The 21,281-nt window shown below is 33.9% G+C and overlaps 1 protein-coding gene across 1 annotated transcript in view; it reads left to right on the top strand.

Annotated features, from left to right (window-relative positions):
- Positions 1–21,281, top strand: part of LOC127118073 (cold and drought-regulated protein CORA) — an 87,999-nt gene that overhangs the window by 1,878 nt on the left and 64,840 nt on the right. The window lies entirely within an intron of this gene.

Genomic DNA, 21,281 nt, shown 5'->3' with positions numbered 1-21,281 from the left:
AGTAATAAAATCATCTTTAAATGCTCTAACTTATAATCATTTAGAATAAGCTGTAAAGTAATTTATATTTATAAATAGGAATCTAAAATATTATTGTTATTATGACATTTAAAAATTAATAAAACATTCATCTTAAACTTATATTAAATTTAGTCAATCACCATTTGTTATTTTTAATAATAAAATTATCTTCGTCACAAAGAATATCACGAAGAATTTACACATATAAATATTTTAAATCGTAAAACTCTGAATAAATTGTATGAGTAATTTATATTTATAAGTAGGTATGTAAAAAATTATTACTTTCAATAAAGAAAAATTGTTTCGAACAAAGCCACTCATAACGCACAAAAAGCCCTTATAATGCATACAATTTCGAGGGGTAAATGTTGTTCAACAAAAAAGGTCATGTCAACTTTTTGTCAAACATAAAATCCCTTTACAAAGTTGTCCGGGTTAAAGTCCTTCCCAAACTTAGACTCATGGTAATCCACTCAACTAGCATACAAAATTGATGTGACTTTCTTTAAGGACAAAACCACTCACAAAACCTATATTAATAAAATTTATTTATGTTAATTGTATTATTTAAAAACATTAAAATTATATTAACTACCATTGAAACTTATTTAAAAAGTGTATTAACAAACATTAAATATGATTTTAAAAATGTATTAATTAACATTAAAATTGGTTTTTTTTGTATATATTTAATTATTTTTTAACTATTTAAATATCAAATATTTACTTAATTTTTTAACTTAGAGTATACTCCCTCCCTATGTTTTTTTTTTTATAAATCGTTTTAGAAAAAACTATGTTTATAATATAAGTTATTTTTTTACCAATAAATAATTAATGTTATTTTTTTAATTATATTTTTAAAAGTTTATTATTCTTTTTTTCTTTTCATCATGTGAATTTATTTTTCTTATATTGAAGGACAATTTTGTAAAAACATTCATAATTTTTTATTTTCATACAATAATTATTATTTTTCTTAATACATGTAAAAACAAAAAAAACAATTTATAATAAAAAACAACATACAAATTTTATACAAACAATACAAGAATTTAACTTACAATTTTACACTAACATGCCTATTTTTCACTATCAATATCAAACTTTTACACAAACATATAATCTATGACAAATAAACATAAAAATTTTACACTAAAATGCATTTTTTTCATTCATAAAAAACATACATACATATTTTTATTACCAATTAAAATAAAAATCTAAAATATCTCATCCTAAATTACATGAATAAAAAAATTATTTAAGATGTATATTTGTAATTGAGTACTACTAAGAAAATCAAGTTTTGAAACCCAAACTAACTTCTCGAAATGAAGAGAAAAGGAGAGAGTGGAAACTCTTAAAAAAATGTACAACTTATATCCTTGGTTTTGTACAAAATCGAGAATATATAGCTATCAGGGACCCCGTTTTTAATCCCAAATACTATATTTTATGTTTTGTTTTTAATTTTTCAATTGGTTTAGGATCGTTATTTCTTATTTGGTGCCTTTGTGTTTTCCAATTTTTTATATTTGGAATCAGGAAGATAATATTTTCAAATGCTTTTTTTTCTATAATTTTTTATTATTTTTAAGTTGTATTATCCGTCTGTTATATGGCCCAACTGAGGGTAATATCTTTCGAATCAATATTTTTAAATTAATATTTTCAATTATATTATTTTTTATTTTTTATTTTTTATTTAATTATTAAATAATCTACTCCCTTAGTTTTATCTCAAAACCAAGATGATAGTTATTTTACATGAATTCCTAGAATATGATGCTTTTTAAAAAAATTAATTTATTATTTGCTTTTTTCATAAAAATCAACGTGTTTGTTCTTTTGCATGAATACTTTATATAATTAGAGACTCTAACTTTTCATTTATCCATCACCTTTCATCGTCATTCACTTAACAAAAAACCCTAGGCGGTTTTTATCAAAACTTTTTTCAACATCAACTTTTTTCAATATCAACTCTTTTCAACATCAACTCTTCCAACATCAACTCGATGAAGCTTCATCATCACGTTTGAGGTGCGTAACTCACCAATGAAATGTTATTTATCACTGAAATGGTGTTAATTTTAGAAATATTCATAGAAATAACGTTAGTTTTAGAAATGTTGTTACACACTATGGTGTTGCGTACTAACTGAAATGGTGTACTATCCATATATGTTGGTTTTCTAGAAATGATTCATCATAACTTGTTGTTTTAATCTTTAATCATGTTCATGCAATATGTTTGTAACTTGCTTCAGAAACAGTCATTGTAGCTTGTATTATAAATGTGCTAGAAATAGTAATATTGTGTCTTCTTATTACCTTATTATCCGTGTTTTAATTTGTGTTAGAAAGAAATCATGTGTTGTGTAATTAGTTATGTGTTAGAACTTAGAAATATTCAATATTGTGTCTTCTTATAAGTTGAATTTGTGAATCATTTCGGATGAAATGTCATGTATGTTTTTAGTTAGTATGTCTCTATGGTCTTTCTCTCTCTCTACTGCATATTTCTAGTTAGTATGTTACAATGGTCTGGATCATTTTGGATGAAGTGTTGTGTGATGTGATGTTAAAGTTCATGTTGCTATGTTTCTTAATTTACATAGACATGAGTGATTCGACAAGCACATCTCATACAACCTCTTCTACAACCTCTTTTAATACAAAGATTAAAAAGAAAAATTAGAGGTGTCGTGATGTTGACCAAGGTGAAAAAATCCCACAAAAGTAGTGTTTGCTTCCCGGTTATTTTTTATGTAAGAACCGATAAGGCTTATAGTGAACTTGCTAATGATTTTAGGGGTTACTTAGCATTACAAGGTAGAAGCATACTGAGTATTTTGATAGATAATTAGGACGACGTTGACAGTGATTTGAAAGATAACATATGGACCAATATTACAATATTTATTATGAATTTTATGATTTGTTTTACAAGTGTAGATGATCATTTATTTTTTGATTTAATACTAATAGCATTTCTATTATGTAAACATGTGAAGTGTTTAATGTTCTAGACGATAAAATGTTGCAAAATAAAACGGTGAACATGGTGAACATGCTGGTAATTTTAGGGGCTATTTAGCATTACAAGGTAGAAGCAAAGTGAATATTTTGATAGATAATTAGAATAACGTTAACAGTGATTTGAAAGATAGCATATGGACCGATATTACGATATTTATTATAAATTTTATGATTTGTTTAACAAGTATAGATGACAATTTATTTTTGGGTTTAATACTAATATCAACTCTATTATGTAAACATATGAAGTGTTTAATGTTCCAGAAGATAAAATATTGTAAAATAAAATTCGGATTAAAATTCAGAGTTTTCTATCCCTAGTCCACCAGCGTAACCACAATAATTCCCCTAGGTCCAACACATATACTAATGGTCAGTATTCCCTATGTGCCCAAATTCGGATTAAAAGAGTATCTCACATGAAAAGCAGTAAGAACAAGGTGCAATTAAATAGAATTATATATCAAATTACTCCTGCAATATCAAATCAAACATGTGTCCCAAAAATATCAAAAAAGGTTCATAAAACACAACCTAACATAAAGATAAGTAATAACTCATAGCTCAAATTACAATACCAAAATCAAATAAGCTTGCATAAGAAATCCCTTGAAGAATTGATCTCCAATGGCTTCAAATGCTCTCCCAATGTGACTTCTAGTGCCTCAAACCCTTCCTCCACGTGTACAAAATCAAAACCCTTTAAAAAGTATCAAACTTCCCCTTTTAAAGCAGTCAGAACACATCAAAAAACCCCAGAAAAAGATTCATCGCCCCCGCGTGATACTTTTCCATCACACACACAATTTTGTACATGTTGCATTGCACGTGCGATACTTTTCATCGTGCTCATGATTATTTCAGAAGTTAGATATTCCTTTTAGCTTCATTTTTCAAAAAACTCCGCCTCAAAACGAGTTATGAAACTCCAGATATATTCAATTTACTAGATAAACATCAAGATATAGATTATGCTGAAAAATGCTCGTTTTTTTTCATAATTTCTTCCTGATTTCTTGGTTTTGCTATGTTTTTTCGACTTCTTCACTTTATTCATATTTCTTCATATTTATCTCATCTTTAACTTGAAATTCCATCGAATTCATGGCAAATACTCATAAAAATTATGTAATGACAAACTGTTATCACAACCTCAAACTTACTATGTTGCTTGTCGTCATGTAACTTGCATGAAACTGCAAATTTCAAACAGAAAACTAATTTGCAATAATTATGAATGAACATCAACAATTGTGTTACAGATCATCATTCCAGTTTCCAATTTCAATCGGGCAAATTTGGAATTTTTTTTCTAACACAACAAGTACTCAACCTGTCTCTTGGCTCACTAATTTTTCACTTGAATTGATACGGTAATCACACAATAAATGTACAAAAGTATTTTACCATAAATTTGTAAAATTTCTAATAAAAGCAATCAAATTCATCTAAACACACACTTTTGGAGGTCTTTCAAGGTTATAATGAGGCTTATGTCTTGGTAGGATAGTTTGGGATAGTAGGCATAAACCTTTAGAGTTAGGTACCTAGTTTTCTTTATTTTATCATATTCCTTTTCATATCAATTCTTGCTTAATTACTTTGGTACTAGATATTAACATTTTATGGTCCTAAACATTCCTTTTCTAATTTTTTTAAGAAGTTGCTTTGACTTCTTGATTTTTCTCTTCTTTTTTTTTGAATTTTTGACCAAAATATCTAGTACACCAACCCTAAACTTAAACTTTGTTGACTTCCAAGAGCAACCCCAAACTTATTCTTTTCCATATGACCAAGGAACTAAATTTTCTACCTAACTCCAAAGAGAGGGTGGAAAGATTTAATCTTTCAAGTCAATTGGCTAATTATTGTGGCTGTCTCATAGAAAGAAAGGGCTTAGACTTAAAGTAGTTAGCAAAGCATATAAACATGATATAGATGTTAGTTTGAAAAGGTTCAGAGTACCATAAACAAGTTCTTCAATATGTATTTATCAAACCAATAGATTAAATCATAAATAATGCAAATTCTAGAAAATTGCAATTGTACAGATATTCTCATAAGAAGGAAAAGTAAACAATGAGAGATTTGGCTCAAACCTTACTAGTTAAGGTATCTAGAGATTAAGTACAAGGTAGTTAGTTGTTCCTTTCTTCCTCAACTCTCAACCCACAAGGAAATTTCCTGATTATCACCTTTTTTATTGATGATGCTTATGGTTCATATGTTCACTGCTAAAATTGCAATTTTGGAAATCTGAATGAAACAACAGCAACAAACTTGTTTGTTAAAGACAAACATAAATTTATTGGTACAAAGGAGAACCAAGTATTGTAGATAATACTCTAGATTGACTTTAGAGATTGACTTGTTGGACGTAAAAGGGAATCACAAAAATTAATACAAATTCATAAAACTCCAAATTTACATGTCATTGGAGCAGAAGAAGTCTTGCACGTCTTGCATGGTGTTGTTGAAGTCTTTGTTCTATTTGGTCTACTTTTCCCTCGTCTGATTGATGATGATGCTCGAGATAAGTGACTTCACTTTGGACTCATTGCTTAGAACAACAACAACAACACTAGAAAGTGCAAAGAGATTAGAAAAAAATATGATTAAAGAGAGTTTTTAGTCTCTCTTTCTTCTTTCAATCCCTTTCTCAAGTCTTTATCTTACTGCTCCTAAATGTGACATGCTACAAAACAAAAACAATTAATTGAAATAAACTAAAATTTAAATTTTGCAAATGAAATAAAAACTTATCCGATGTGTTGCCTCCTATTAAGTGTTTCTTTCAGGTTTTAAGCTTGACATTTTGATTTTTGTGTTAGGGCGACATATATGACAAGAAAAACATATCATCCTTCTTCTTCCTTTTGTTTGGTAGGAGTTCCATCACTTTCAAGAATTGAAGGTTTTCTTCCATATTCTCTTCAGCATAAATCTCCTACCAAAGCATAAATCTCATCCAGTCATTCATTTATTTCTCCTATTTTATCAGTCTTGTTACTAGGTGTAAGATTATTCTTTTGTTGAAGATCTTCTAGTTGGATATCTAAGTTTGAACAAATTATTGAAATTGAAGCTTCTTCCAAAATGATACAATCTTCATCTTGCATTCTCGCTCTTATCCCACATATCGTTTTCATCTCTGTTGCTTCTATCTCTTTATCAGGTGGTTTTCTTTTTTCTTCTTATTTCTCTTTTTCAAATCCTCCTTCATTAAATACTTCACATTCATGTTTGCTTTCTCTTTCAATTTCCTTATCTCTAGGACTATCTAACATATTTTCATAGAAAAACCTACTAGATCTCGATTTTAATGCTAATTGGGTAGATAATTAACCAAGTTGCATCTCTAAATTCTCGAAGGATGTTTCCATGTCACTTTGCATGGTTTCTTGATTCCTGTTGATTTTCTCAAAATTGAGTTGAGTCATATTTATAAACTAAGTCAAGGTTTCTTCAAGTTTAGATGACTCCTCCTCCCATGAATGATCAATGTTGATGTAAGGTTCTGGCTCTTAATAATTTGTAGCATTTTTTAGAATGAGTGTTTTTGATGCAAGCTTCTTTGAATATGCTTCGAACTTTGCCAAGCTAGCACATAAGTCATCTTGCATGACTATCTTGACATAGCATACAAAACAAAAAGAAGAATACCTTAGTAGCACTGCACAAGGTTAAAAATTTTAAACAAGTATAAAACTAAAAATAAAAAGAATAGAAAATAAAAATTAAGAAGAAACAAAAATAAAATATTTACAAATGAAAAAAATAATAGTAACCTAAATAAAAGACTAAATTAAGCGGTGCACAAGCGTTGCCTTGTGGAAATTATCAACAATCCCCGACAACGGCGCCAAAAACTTGATGACTTCTCGGCAAGTGTACTGATAATGTCGTAGTAATAAAATAATATCAAATTCACAGGGACTGCTATTTAACAAGATAATATTATGCAATGTGTATAAAATAGTAAATTGGCGGGGGGGGGGGGGGGGGGGGGTTCAGGTTTCAAATGCAAAAATAAAATAAAATGTTCTGACAGTAATGAGATAGCTGTCAGGATGTGTATATAATCCCACGTCGAATGAACAAAACCGCTATACCCAATCCCTTGGTATATAGCTCACTAATCTATACTTGGAGTTTCTATCCTTAGTCCGCCAGCGTAAGCAAGTTTAGGCAATGCAATAGAACATTAACTCCTAAGCCACTACTCAGAGTTTTCTATCCCTGGTCCACCAGCATAAGCAAGATTAGGCAATGCAATAGAAAATGAACTCCTAAGCCACTACTCAGAGTTTTCTCCCTAGTCCATCAGCGTAAGCACAACAATTTCCCTAGGTCCAACAAATAGACTAATGGTCAGTATTTCCTATGTACCCAAATTCATATTATAAGAGGATCTAACATAAAAAGCATTAAGAATAATGTGCAATTAAATAGAATTATAGATCAAATTACTCATGCAATATCAAATCAAACATGTGTCTCAAGAATATAAAAAAAAGGTTCATCAAACACAACCTAACCTAAAGAGAATTAGTTACTCATAGTGCAAATTATAATACCAAAATCAAATATGGTTGCATAAGAAATCCATTAAATAATTGACCTCCAAGTGCTTCAAACCCTTCCTTCACATGTACAAAATTAAAATCCTTGAAAAAATAACAAATTTCCCCTTTTAAAGCAGTCAGAACACATCAGAAAAGCCTAGGAAAAGACCCATTGTGTGCTTGATACTTTTCCATCATGCACACAATTTTGTACACGCTTTATCGCACACACGATACTTTCTATTACGCGCATGATTATTCCATTAGTTAGATATTCCTTTTATCTTCATTTTTCAAGAAACCCCATCTCAAAATGAGTTACGGAACTCCATATATGATCAAATTATTGGACAGTTGTCAAGATGTAGATTATATAGAAAAGTACATGTTTCTTCATAATTTCTTCCCGATTTCTTGGCTTTGCTCTATTTCTTTGAGTTCTTCACTTTATTAATATTTCTTCATACTTAGCTCATATTTAACTTGAAATTCCATCGAATTTATCGCAAATACTCATAAAAATCATGTACTGACAAACTGTCTTTAGAGATTCTTCTAAAAGCCTTGATCGTTGCCCATCTCCACCATCACACCGTGAGAAATGGAAGAGGGAACTTCAAAGACCATATGGCAAGTTCACATTAGAGCCTACATGCAATGTGGCTATAAAGGTTTTAAGTAGATACTTTTTTTAACATTACTTATTTCAGTTAATTAAATTTGGTAAAGATGAACTTCTATATGTATTATAGGATGTAGTGGTTGAACAATCCAAAGTTGGTATCTTTGTTCCATAAGATCGTCATGACATCTGGGTAGAAGCGATTGGAACCTAGGAGCATGTTAGGCGTGCTTGTGGTCTCGGAAGAGGCTTTGTATTGAAGTTACATTTTGAGGTATTAGTATAAGTTTAAAAAATTTGCATTGTATGTTATTGTTATTGTATATGTATTTTATTTTTGTATTGTATTTCATTTGTTTTTATGATACAGCAACTTAAATCAATTAGTGTACTCAACCACCCAATTTCAGATTAGTTGGAATTACTTGAGAGAGTAGCTATGGGTGATGCAAGCACAAAAGATAGTTGTTCTGCCCCGCAACATAATATTGAGACCACACCACCTCAACTAGATAACACTCAGAGACTATCGAGGATGATATTGGAGATTTCAGACATCTACGAGTCTATTAGATTAAAACATGAACTAAAACAAGAATATATGCTTCATAAGAGTTATATTATGGATTTTTTGAAGGCAGCTGAATGGCTAGACATAACTGTACTATGATTATGGTGCTCCTAAGTATAATTTTTATGATGATTTCAATTTAAATTCACTATTCTCATCAAGATTCCCTCTATCTGGCCCCTGGGTTGACTATTTCAACCTAGAATCTCATTTGAAGCATATGTCACATGTTTTCTTTAGTTTACATGGCCCATGGTTTACCAAGTCATTTCGATTGTCATATATCATCGTTTTTCTTCTTCCTCCTCATTACAATCTTCGACCTTCCTCGTGACCGCCATCGTTTGAGTTTCAAATATCGTTCTTCATCAAATTTTGTCGTTCCAACTATAGGCCTTATCATTGTTTTTCAATATTCGTTGTCCACATCTACATGTATCAGGTGAAAAAGAAATTAGGGTTTTAAAATGGGAGGAAGCAAAACCTCATCATTGGAAACTCAAGCAGAATGAGTTTACCCATATGTGTACGTAATGAACCAATGAATATATGGGTCTCAAACACCATTGAAAACCCCAATAGGAAATTATGGAAATGTCAAAATTTAGGGGTAAACAAGTCGTTAATTTTTATCTCTATTTTTATCTTAAGTTTAACTCATACTCATTCTTATTCTGTACCAAATTATAGAGTGTGGTAAGTTGTGAATTATTCATATAGGACGATGAACTTGGTCAGGTTCAAAGAACTCAGAAGATTCCCACAAATTGCAATAATTGTGAAATGGTAATGGCTTACTTGAGGGAATCCGGGAAGGCCATTGGAAAGGAAGCTGGGAAGGAATTTGGCAAGAAATTTGGTGTAGAAGTCAATTCAAAGAAGCATTAAAAGATCAAGAAGAATGGTTACACTTATGTTGTCCTAGGTTTTGTTCTTCATAGTTGTCAAGTTCATGTTATAGTAGTGTATCAGATGATATTGTAATGTTTTAATTCTATCAATTATGATGTCGATGTAATATTAGTTTATGTAATGGAAAATTTATGTTTTGGTTACAATTGTGATGTTTGATTTCTATCAAATTTGGGTTTTCTAAAATTAGGTTTTGTTTATTTTTTGTCATGTGGCCATGTGATTAAGTGCATAACAAGTAGCACAAAATTAAAATTCTATCAAACTGTCAATTTGTCTGAAATGAAAGTGAACATATTGTAGATAATAAGAAGCACATAAAGTGCATAAGTCATTACATTTGTAGTACAAGATGGCACATAAAAGTGCATAAGTCATTACATTTGCACATAAAAGGAAGCACATAAAAGTGCATAAGTCATTACATTTTCATTACAAAATGATAACATACTAATTGACAAATAAGACATAACAAACTCATTACAAAATGATAACATGTTACTTGGCACATAAGGCATAACAAATTCATTACAAAATGATAACGAATCTAATTAATTTTTCCTCCAAGATTTTATTGATCTTAGACATACACCCAACTTTGAATCAGGTCCATGAGAAGTTTTTCCTTGTGTTATAGTTCCTTCATCATGCTCTGTCAATGTTATAGGCTAGTCATAATTTGAATCAGGACCTATAATTGGTTTTTGAAACACTTTTAGCTTCAATCTCTCTCTTTCCCTCTTTCCCAAATTCAAAAATGGTTTTTAATCTTCTTCTGTTTTGGTTCAGTCTGACTTGTTTCAACCATATTTGAATCAGCTTGACTTGCTTAAACCATACTTGATTTAGCCTGACTTGCTGCAACATCATCATCATCAACATTACATTCATCAAAATTAACTAGACATTCAACAACATCACCACGCCTTGCAACAACTTGAACATTCCTTGTATCAAATTGAATATTTTATGCATCAAATTGGACATTAATTGCATAAGCTTGAATATTTCCTTCATAGACTTGGACATTACTTGCATCAGCTTGAACATGACTTGCATTAGCCTTGTTCTTCTTTGGCTCAACTTCATCATGGATCTTTTGGATATGTATGTCATATCCAAAAAATCCATCTCCATCCTGTATATCTTTAGCAAGTAAGCATTAAGATAATGACACCCATTCAAGCGTAGACATCCTAGATGGTTCATATGGAGTACCATGGATGTGAGGGGTTCTAATACCTCCCCCTTGCATAACCGACTTCCGAACCTGTTTGTGGTTGCGATGACCATTCTTTTGGGGTTTTCTAGATATTTTCCCTTTCCTATGGAATAAATAAAAATCGATGACGACTATGTATTTTTCGCGTAGCGACAATGTCTTGCATAGATGTTCTGTTGCATTCAAATAATTACAGTTCAAGCATATAAAATGCAGTAGTTTAGAAAATTACCTTTCTTTTTAAATCATTATGATCTTGTGTTTGGCTCTTGTATGACATTGCATTGTGACCAAATATATCACATTTGGTACACTTATAAGCTACACTAGATCTTCTTCTCCTAACACCATCCTCACCACATTCCTTAATCCTAACCTTTCTAGGTATCCCTTGTCCATTTTTGTACCCAAATGGTTAAAGTTCATCAGTTTCAACTTAAGGCCACATGTCCTACCCATTTATAAGACTCGCAGAAAAACAATAACAAAGTGCTTACCTTTTTTCTTGAATAACAGTCATCTATAAAATCATCAGGGTTTTATTTCCTATAACTCAATGAAGCCACAACATGCCTACATGGAATATTAACCAATTCCCATAAATTACAGCTATAAGATCTTTTGACAATGTCTACAATGAATTCTTGAGTGTTGAATGAATGTGTATCCTGAAATTTTTCAATAATAGACCAAGTTGGTAGCCAATGATCACTCATAAAACCCTCCTTATCTAACCTCTTCCTAGGAATTGACTTAACTCTATGTTACAACTTCTCAAGTTTGGTGAGAAATGTTGTTAACCTATTCATAAGGTACTTTCCAATCCATTCACACATGGTTAATATAGGCCTATCCCTAACAACTAAAATAGTGGCATTAAATACTCAGTAATGTTATTCATTAAAACATCACATTTAAGGTAAAAACTAAATGCATGCTTACACCAATATTTGGTAGGATCACATTAGCCAATTCTAAGCTTTGACATCCATTTGCTTCACTTCATTCATCTTTTTCACCCAACATTGATAGTAATTTTCCTTGGCAGCTTCCATCATCAAATTCCTTATAAGTGTGCCATCTCCAAACCTTTTCTTAAAATTTGCATACAAGTGTCTGAGACATAACCTATTCTCAATTCTTTCAATCATTTCTTCAAAAACAACCACTAATCCCTATAACAAACAAACAAATTCAATCCATGCAATAGGTTAGCAACACTTATAAGGAAATGAATTAAATACTTGATGAAATAAACTTTGTTAACTACATACCTTTTGTTGATCGGAATTGAATACATATCTTTTATCTTGTCCAACATTTTCCATTAGTAACTATAGAAACCACCTCTAACTTTCCTTTATTTCACTTTCAACAACACCAAAAGCCAATGGGAAATATTGGTCATTAGGGTCCCTACCCACATCAATTAGGAGTTGTCCACCATATTTTTTTTATCAGGTGGCTGCCATTAACTCCAATAAATGGTATACATCCATTTATGAAACCCTTCTTTCAAACATCAAAACAAAAGTAGAATGATCCAAACCTTGGTTGTATTGATGGGCTTGGTCTTTCAACATTGATCTTTACAGTATTCCCAGAATTAACTCTTGTTAACTCAACAACATACCTTCATAGGTTTTCATATTGCTTATCAGCATCTCCATCAATAATTTCCTTTGCAATCAACTTTGCCTTCCATGCTCTAGAAACACTTATCCCCACAGAGACATTTTGTCTCATATCTTGCATTATATCACATATTCTCACTGTTTTAGAAGTTTCCATTTTCTTTACTACTTCCTTGGCCACCCACTTTTATTTTTGAGATTTATTATTCAAAACCCTAGCACATATGTGGATATCCACCAATGTCTTTATATCATAAGTATGCTTGTGGCCCACTTTATAACACAACACTAAAAAACCACATTTAACCTTGCATTCTACCTTCACGTTATAACTCTCGTTTTTAACAAAGGTAATTTCCCTACTATTTAACACTGACCACTCACGAACTGCATCTCTAAAATCATCTAGTGAATTAGATTCCATATCCCACTTAAACTTGTAGTCCTTATTGAGCTGCTCCTTTCTAAACTTTTCAAACTTTGGCCCTTCATCATCACCAGATTCATCTGGATATGAGTTGTCTAGTTTTGTGTAGTTCATCACTTAAATAATAATCATATTCATATTTCTTTTGGGGCTTACCTAGATAGCCTGCAACTATCCCTTCCTGACTTATAGGTAGATTAACATCAATTCCATCAAAACCATCTATAATAGCAGTAGTTATCTCATCCTCACTATCATTAAAACATTTCGCACCATCATCATTTAATCCTTCCATATTTGTCATCCCATTAATGCACCTAGGTACCTTGACTTTAAGTTCTATGTCACTCACATCATGTTCCAGATAAATATCACCATCAAAATGAACGGAACAAGCATATGCAGCAAAATTGTATGCATCATCATCATTCCTCATCTAAAAGAAATTTTCATATATTTTAAGAATTTTCGACCACATCCTATAACTTCCTTGTTTATAACCCCACCCCATCACCAACTTATGTATTTTAAACATTATCCACTTGTCAATCATTTGTGAGGAAACTATCGTATCCACACTGTTATACCCTGATTTTGGTCCTGAAAATTTTCTTCATCAATCATTCATTTTCTTTCCTCCTCATGACCATTTCATCCGGTCATGAATCTATCCACCTACACTAGTTATTTAGACATTGCCACTACTTGCCATTCCATGACTATTAAATTTTTACCTCTCTATTTGACTTTATATGTTTGGTACATTTTGATAGAATTAGTTGGAATGTCATTCTCATGTCTAAATTCAATCCATGTTTTGTCTCTCTCATGGAACATCATTTTCCCTTTCAATCTTAATTCAAGGAGATTCCATCTATATTCCATCTCATATTTCTATATATCATGTTCAAACTTGCATTCACATTTTTTCATTCACATTGGAAAAACTTCCATTCATCCATACACATACTCATTCATATTTCAATTACGTCATTCATCCATTTACATGGCATGTGGATAAAGTATCTCATCACCCAAACATCGGGAAGTTCTAAGGTCCACCAAAACACCGTTGAAGAAAAACACAATGAGTAAAGCAATGAAAACTTCTCTTCTTCTATCCTTTCTCATTATTTTCTCACACTTTGTGATTGAAATCCACGAAAAAACAAACAAGTTGAAGCTCTTGACAGTCTTCACAAAGCAAAATACATAGAAAATTCAGAAATTGATAAGAGTGAATTTGAAGTACAAGAGATTGTGTAGGACATTGATGCCGTTGCTGATTCTCAAAAGGGTGTCAAAGAGAATGATAGAATCAAAAGGCTTCCTGGTCAACCCTTTGTGAAATTCTCTCAATTTGGAGGGTATGTTATATTGGATAAATTGAGTGGTAGTGCGTTTTACTATTACTTTGTTGAAGCTCATCAGTCTAAAGAAACACTTCCACTTCTTCTTTGGCTCAATGGAGGTCCTGGATGTTCATCTCTAGCTTATGAAACAATGCAAGAATTGGGACCTTTTAGAGTAAACAGTGATGGCAAAACACTACACCAAAACAGATACTCATGGAATTATGCTGCAAATGTTTTGTTCTTGGAGTCTCCAGTTGGAGTAAGATTTTCTTACTCAAACAAATCAACAGAATATATTAGCAATGGAGACAAGAAAACAGCTAAAGATAGCTATTTATTTTTGGTAAATTGGTTGGAAATATTTCCAGAATATAGAAATAGAGATTTTTATATTTCTGGAGAAAGCTATGCTGGACATTATGTTCCTCGATTTGCACATACCATCCTCTATCATAATAAAAAGGCAAATAAGACAATCATTAACCCCAAAGGAAATCTTGATAACAAATGCAGTGATCCATGATACTACAGACTCAACAGGAATGTATGATTTTCTTGCTACTCATGCTATCATCTCAGACAAAGCAGCTTATGATGTCAACAAAGTTTGCGATTTCTCGTCATCAGATAATCTCACCGCTGAATGCAATTCAATTCAGTTGCTGATTTCTTCACCGTTGGCTCAAATTCTTCTTGCTGCTGTTGTTGCTCTAGTATATTTCTCTAAAAAAATCAAGTTTGGAGTCATCAATCAGTGGAGTCAATTGCAAGCTCAGTTTTTCACCAGCGACTCCCATGGCTCAACCTGCTGTGGCAATCTTGAGTCAAGGTTCCAATGCAAATGTGGTAAAACCTGTTACAATTCCACCACCGCCACAACAAATTCAACCATCTTCTTTCACCCACCCTGCAAAGCATAACCAGAAAATTCAAAACCATGTTCGAGAATAAATTACATATTGAATGAAACCATGCTTTAAGTAGTCATGCAAGATAAGCCTGCAGCATTCCATCGCCAAACCTGCCAGTTCACAATGCAACAATGTTGAAAGCAAAGAACTAGAGAAAGAAATGGAGAATAGCAACAGAGAAACGAGACATGTTACTACAACCACTGTATCATTAAGATGAATAGCTTATGGAAAGGTGGATTTTTTTAGTGAAGTTATTTGAAACTTGTTGCAGTAAATTATCAATTTCACAGTTGCACTCACACTGTTTGAAAGTGGGTCTTGTTCATGATAGTTTCATTGTTACCAAGCTCAATGGTTGCCTGTTATGCTTCTTGCTGCAAGGGCTTCCAGGATTGAAAACCAGGATGCCAAAATGTCCGCCTCTCCGACCACAACCGATACCTGCAATCACCAGCAACATCCTGCAACATGGCCAACATTTTGCATCAATTAACACTGCTACTTGAACTAGGTCGAATTATGTTAACACATGCGAATAAGACGATCTTACTTCAGAACTTAGAGAACTGGGGTGGTCTGAATTAGACCTACACAAGGAAGATAAAAAATCAGCAGATTTGAGCTTGGAGGGTGAACTCTCATCATTAATTGGAAAAACCTTTTCAAAAACAGGTGAAGAAAAGGGCAGCAGGATCGACAAGTCTGAGGTTGTTGCCATGAAAAGGAGGGCTCTAGCGCTGAAGCGCAAGGGTAAACCTGCAAAAGCTAAAGAAGAATTAAAAAGAGCTAAAAAAATCTTAGAAAAAACAACAGGAAGAACAAGAACTCCTTGGTGATGCTGAAGATTCCGATGATGAGCTGTCAGCATTAATATGTGGCATGGATGATGATAAAGAATTTCAAATCTGCATGATCGTGAGCATGATTTTGATTTTGATAATCTCTTGGGCATTACTGATAATCTTGATGGTAATTTAGAAGTGACCGACGAGGATTTGATGGACCCTGAGTTGGCTGGTGCTTTGGAATCACTAGGTTGGACTGAACCTGAAAATACATTTTCCAAATCTCAGACCTTCGACAAAGAAGCGTTTCTTAGTGAAATTCAGTTATTAAAAAGAGAGGCTGTTAATCAAAAGCGAGCTGGTAACACCGAAGAAGCAATGGCCATGGTCCATGATTTAATCACCAGGAGTTCGATTAATCTCATAACTACAAGGAAAGTTGCAACAAAAACCTTAAAGTTGCAAGAATTTTCACTGTAGTAAAAACAAATAAATTAGCAAAGCGGTAAAAATTCCTCAAGCAACCCAAAAGAGAATCAAGAAGAATTCAAGGAAAGAAAGTGTATGAATTGTATTAACTTTTCCAGATTAAGTATCAAGCGAGACAGACAAAATTCAGCACCTTAAAGCACTTCCAAGAGATGCCCTTTTGATCTCCATAAGTCGAATCTGAAACCCTAGCAAGCTGAGTATAAAAAGAGGAGCGACCACGATTCAGAAAAAAGGAGATAACGGCGGAAAAAACCCTAGAAAAGAGAAAAAGGAGATAGAAACGAAAAAACCCTAGAGAGAAGGAGACAGTGGCGAAAGAGGAAAAACCTTTTAAAAAAACTTTGAGGCGAAGAGAGGAAGATCCAAGCATCACCATCGCCGCCGAATCACCGCCGAAGGTGAGCGTTCTTGTTTGATTTTCTTTTGAAGCCATGGTTTTCGCATTTAGAGTGAGAGTAGGGTATTGCGAGAGGTTGGTGCGAGAGGTTGAGAGATTGAATGAAGACGAGTGAGATTGAGGGAGTGGGAGATGGTCTTCGTGAGGAAGACGAACGAGTGTTCTGGGTTTTGCTACACTTTCTCTCACTTCCTTTTCTTTTATTTATTTTTCAAAACAGGCAATGAAAACCCATTTAAAACTTAATGACAATTGGTTTTTCCATGCAACCTTTCATTAACTTTTGTCTGCTGGTATTAATGTGTTTTATTCCCACCTAACAGCCAGGCGGCTAGAGTTGATCTTTGGGATCCCTCTCACCATTTTTGTTGGGCTTTCTTTCGTCCCAGACCCATCTCATATTTAGTTTATTTTATTTATTTATTTTCATTATTTTTATTTTGGTTCTTGTTTATGTATTTGGTCGTTGGTAGCCTAACAGCAAACAACTTGTGGCCAGGTGGAGATGGAGTTAGTTCATCTCCCTCTTAGTCCTGGGTTCGATACCCATGTGTGTTATTTTGGTTCTTCAACATTCCATTTTCTCAGTTTTTTTTAATTCTCATGTTTATGTTTTATTATGATTTCTCCTACACTCGTAGTTTCATTATCACTTAATAACACAAGTTTGGTTTCCTTTAATTTCATCATCCATTCAAAACCGCTTTAAAAATATAAATCACCTAATTCTCGATTCAATGTCGAGCCCATTTCGATACCCTTGTAAGTCGATTGCTTTTAAGCATCGCCATCAACCTCACATAGCTTACTCTTGGGCTTTCTTACAATGAGCCTGTTCTCTTGCACTTACACTCTTACATTGCATTATTTATTGTTTGGGCCCGATTTAATTATTCCAGTACTTTGAATCCCCATTTGACAAAATGTACCCCCACTCCCCCGATGTGTAATAATTTTACTGCTTTTCATTTCTTTATTTGTTTGACTGTTTAGTTAGCTACTAACACAAGAATAAAATCAACCATTTCCAAAAGATCAAAAATAATGACTCGATCCAACGTCGAGTATTTTTCTCAATAAACGAATCAAATCCATTTCTTCCTCCCATTCTATTCCATTTCTTTCAAAACTTTATCAAACGCTTGATCCAACGTCAAGCCATTTTTCATAATCAAAAACTCAAAAATATTAATTCATGTTCAAGACCTTTTCAATAAAGATGGAAATGGAACGTGGTGTATACCGCGCACTCCTGAGACTAGGATTCGAGATGGATGTCTCGCATATCCTAGCTCTCGCCATCATCCAAACTTATCTATTCTATTTCTCTCAAACACTCATTCAAATTCCTCAATCGCTCATCAAATGCTTGATCCAATGTCAAGTCATTTTCACAACAAAACTCAAAAAAATACTTAATTCCTACCTTAACACTTTTTCAATAAAGATGGAAATGGAACATGGTGTATACCGTGAACTCCTGAGATTAAGATTCGAGGTGGATGCCTCGCCTATCCTAGCTCTCGCCATCGTTTAAAATTGTCAATGCGGTTTCTTCGAACCCCTTTCTCAATCAAACCTAAAAATACTTAATTTTTACTAAACACTTTTGTCAATAAGATGGAAATGGAACATGGTGTATACCGTGCGCTCCTGAGACTAGGATTCGAGATGGATATCTCGCTCATCCAAGTTCTCGCCATCACTCAAAATACATCCAACCAATCAAACTCTTTTCTCGCCGTCGTGCGATTGACTCCTTCAAACCTTTTCTCAAACGAAAGGTACTTTGTTTCAAAACAATGCAAGGCAATGTTTTTCCACCTGTTTTGGGTAGTCCAACAATGTTTTCATCGATTTGACACAAAGTAGGTTTCGCTAAAATCGACCCACAAACAAACATTTTTCTACCCAGAACTACGTAAGCCTTGATTTCTCTGTTGAGATACGTAGGAGCAGGATTTGTAAATCTTGTCAGGCCCACTAATAAAAAACTTAGGTTTAGTCCTTCGTTAAAAATCCAAAAATATTCTCCTCTCACCCTTTCTTTCTTTCCCACCTAATAACTTAAAAAGCCTAACATTTCAAACTAACACTAACGCACACAACTAACCTAATGGTTCCCGTTGAGTACAACGGACGTGAGGGGTGCTAATACCTTCCCCTTGCGTAATCGACTCCCGAACCCTGATTTGGTTGCGAAGACCATAATCATTGTCGTTTTGTATTGGGTTTTATCGATATTTTCCCTTTCCTTTTTAGGAATAAATAAAGTTCGGTGGCGACTCTGTTCAGTCCATCATTGCGAGCGTGCGATTGTGCTTCGCTTAGGTCGTATCCCCATTTTTCGAGGTGCGACAAATGGCGACTCTGCTAGGGATAACAACCCCTACGTGAGTCAAGCCTAGTTAGGACGTTTGTGTGCCTTTGTTTGTTTAATTGTGTGGCTCTTCCTTATTTATTGCTTTTATTATCTTTATTGTTATATTGATATTTTTGTTATATATTGGTTCCACTGTGTTGGGTACTTGGATATTTGATTACAAACCATGTGGGAAAGACTCTACACCCGAGTCTAGAGTGGAAAAACATAAGATAGGATGATGGTTGAGTAGTACAGACTCCCGAGGTGAATACTTCGTAAGAGTCGGTACGAGAACCTCACTTAGAGTAGATCCTTTTACAAATATTGTCGCCCGAGGTGTATACCTCGTAAGCTTCGATGTTTCAAAGGGGTCCATGACTCTAAGAACCTTTTAGAACATTGAACCTTTGGCCTACTAGAAATGATGGTTGCGTAGTATGGATTCTCGAGGTGAATACTTCGTAAGAATCGATACGAGAACCTCGCTCAGAATAGGTTCTCTTGATGGAGTTGACGACCGGAAAGTATTTTCCGTAAGCGTCCAACATTCTTTTGAATCCATGACTCTGAGTACCCTGTCTAGAACCAAGTCGGTGGTTGCATAGTGCGGACTCCCGAGGTGAATACTTCGTAAGAGTCGGTACGAGAACCTCACCCAGAATAGATTCCCTTGATGGAGTTGACGACCGGAAAGTATTTCCCGTAAGCGTCAAACATTCTTGTGAATCAATGACTCTAGGGATCCTTTGTAACAGAGCCCTAGATCATACCCGGTGAGAACCCCGTTTTGGAAAGCAATCAAATTTATCCATACCTCGGACCTTTGAACCTATCCAAAAAAAAAAACATTGCATCCATCCATTCATTGCATACGCATAAAAAGCAAAACTCTTAGTTTGTTTCGCATTATTTCAGGAATCCAAGACTTGTTAGCAAGATGAATTCTGAGAGAAGAGGCACTTTTCAGTTCAAATACAAGAACGTGGACCTTGTCAGCCTGCAGAAGTTGAGTTCCAAAGTAACACCAATCAAACTCAACAGCTTCATGCAAAACTATGGAAGAATTCTGGACATCCTAAATGAGAAGATGGACATGATGACCACAATGACTATTGCTCAGTTCTATGATCCACCTCTACGTTGTTTCACATTTTCTGACTTCCAATTGGCTCCTACCTTGGAAGAATTTGAGAGGATCATAGGCCAGAATTTGAAGGATCATAATCCATTTCCCAGGTTCAATAAAGATATTCCTCCCAAGAGGATAGCTTTAGCTTTGGGTCTGAAAGTTTCTGAAGTCGTGGATAATTGGGATGTGAAGGGATCTTTCAATGGTTTCTCTAGGAAATTCTTGGAAGATCAAGCTAAGAAGATGGAGAAAGAAGGGAATTGGGAAGCCTTCTATGCTGCGTTAGCCGTGTTGGTATATGGGATAGTTCTCTTCCCAAATATTGACCATTTTGTGGACCACCTGGCGGTGAGAATTTTCCTCTCTGGTAACCCTGTACCGTTCCTCCTGGCAGACCTCCACTACGCTCTCCATGATCGCCATGAGAAGAAGGGAGGAATCATCTTATGTTGTGCGCAGTTGTTGCATGTCTGGTTTAGATCCCATATGCCCGAAGAAGGCCCTTTTGGTGTTGCTAGAATCCATTTGGAACGAGTTTGTACACGGCTGAAATATCATTTGGAACGAGCCGATGCTAGAATCCAGGCACTTGAAGGTGGGGATCAGGATGCTGCCTATATGGTGTTGCTAGGTGAATGCAGATATTGGAGAAACCTCTATAGGGACATAGAGGTGACCAAGGCTGAAGACTTGCACATCATTCAAGATCTCCAAGGGCTTTACACTGTGTGGAAGGGCAAATTTCTGAGGCTGTCCGGATTTGCGAGTTCCATCATGCGAGAGCTACCTGAGAAACTACAAGAAGCTGATTGGTGCATGTGT

The sequence above is a fragment of the Lathyrus oleraceus genome, chromosome 2 (genome assembly GCF_024323335.1).
Source record: "Lathyrus oleraceus cultivar Zhongwan6 chromosome 2, CAAS_Psat_ZW6_1.0, whole genome shotgun sequence".
Taxonomy (NCBI): domain Eukaryota; kingdom Viridiplantae; phylum Streptophyta; class Magnoliopsida; order Fabales; family Fabaceae; genus Lathyrus; species Lathyrus oleraceus.
Note: the sequence above shows the minus strand (reverse complement) of the source record. Positions and strands in the feature narration are given on the sequence as shown.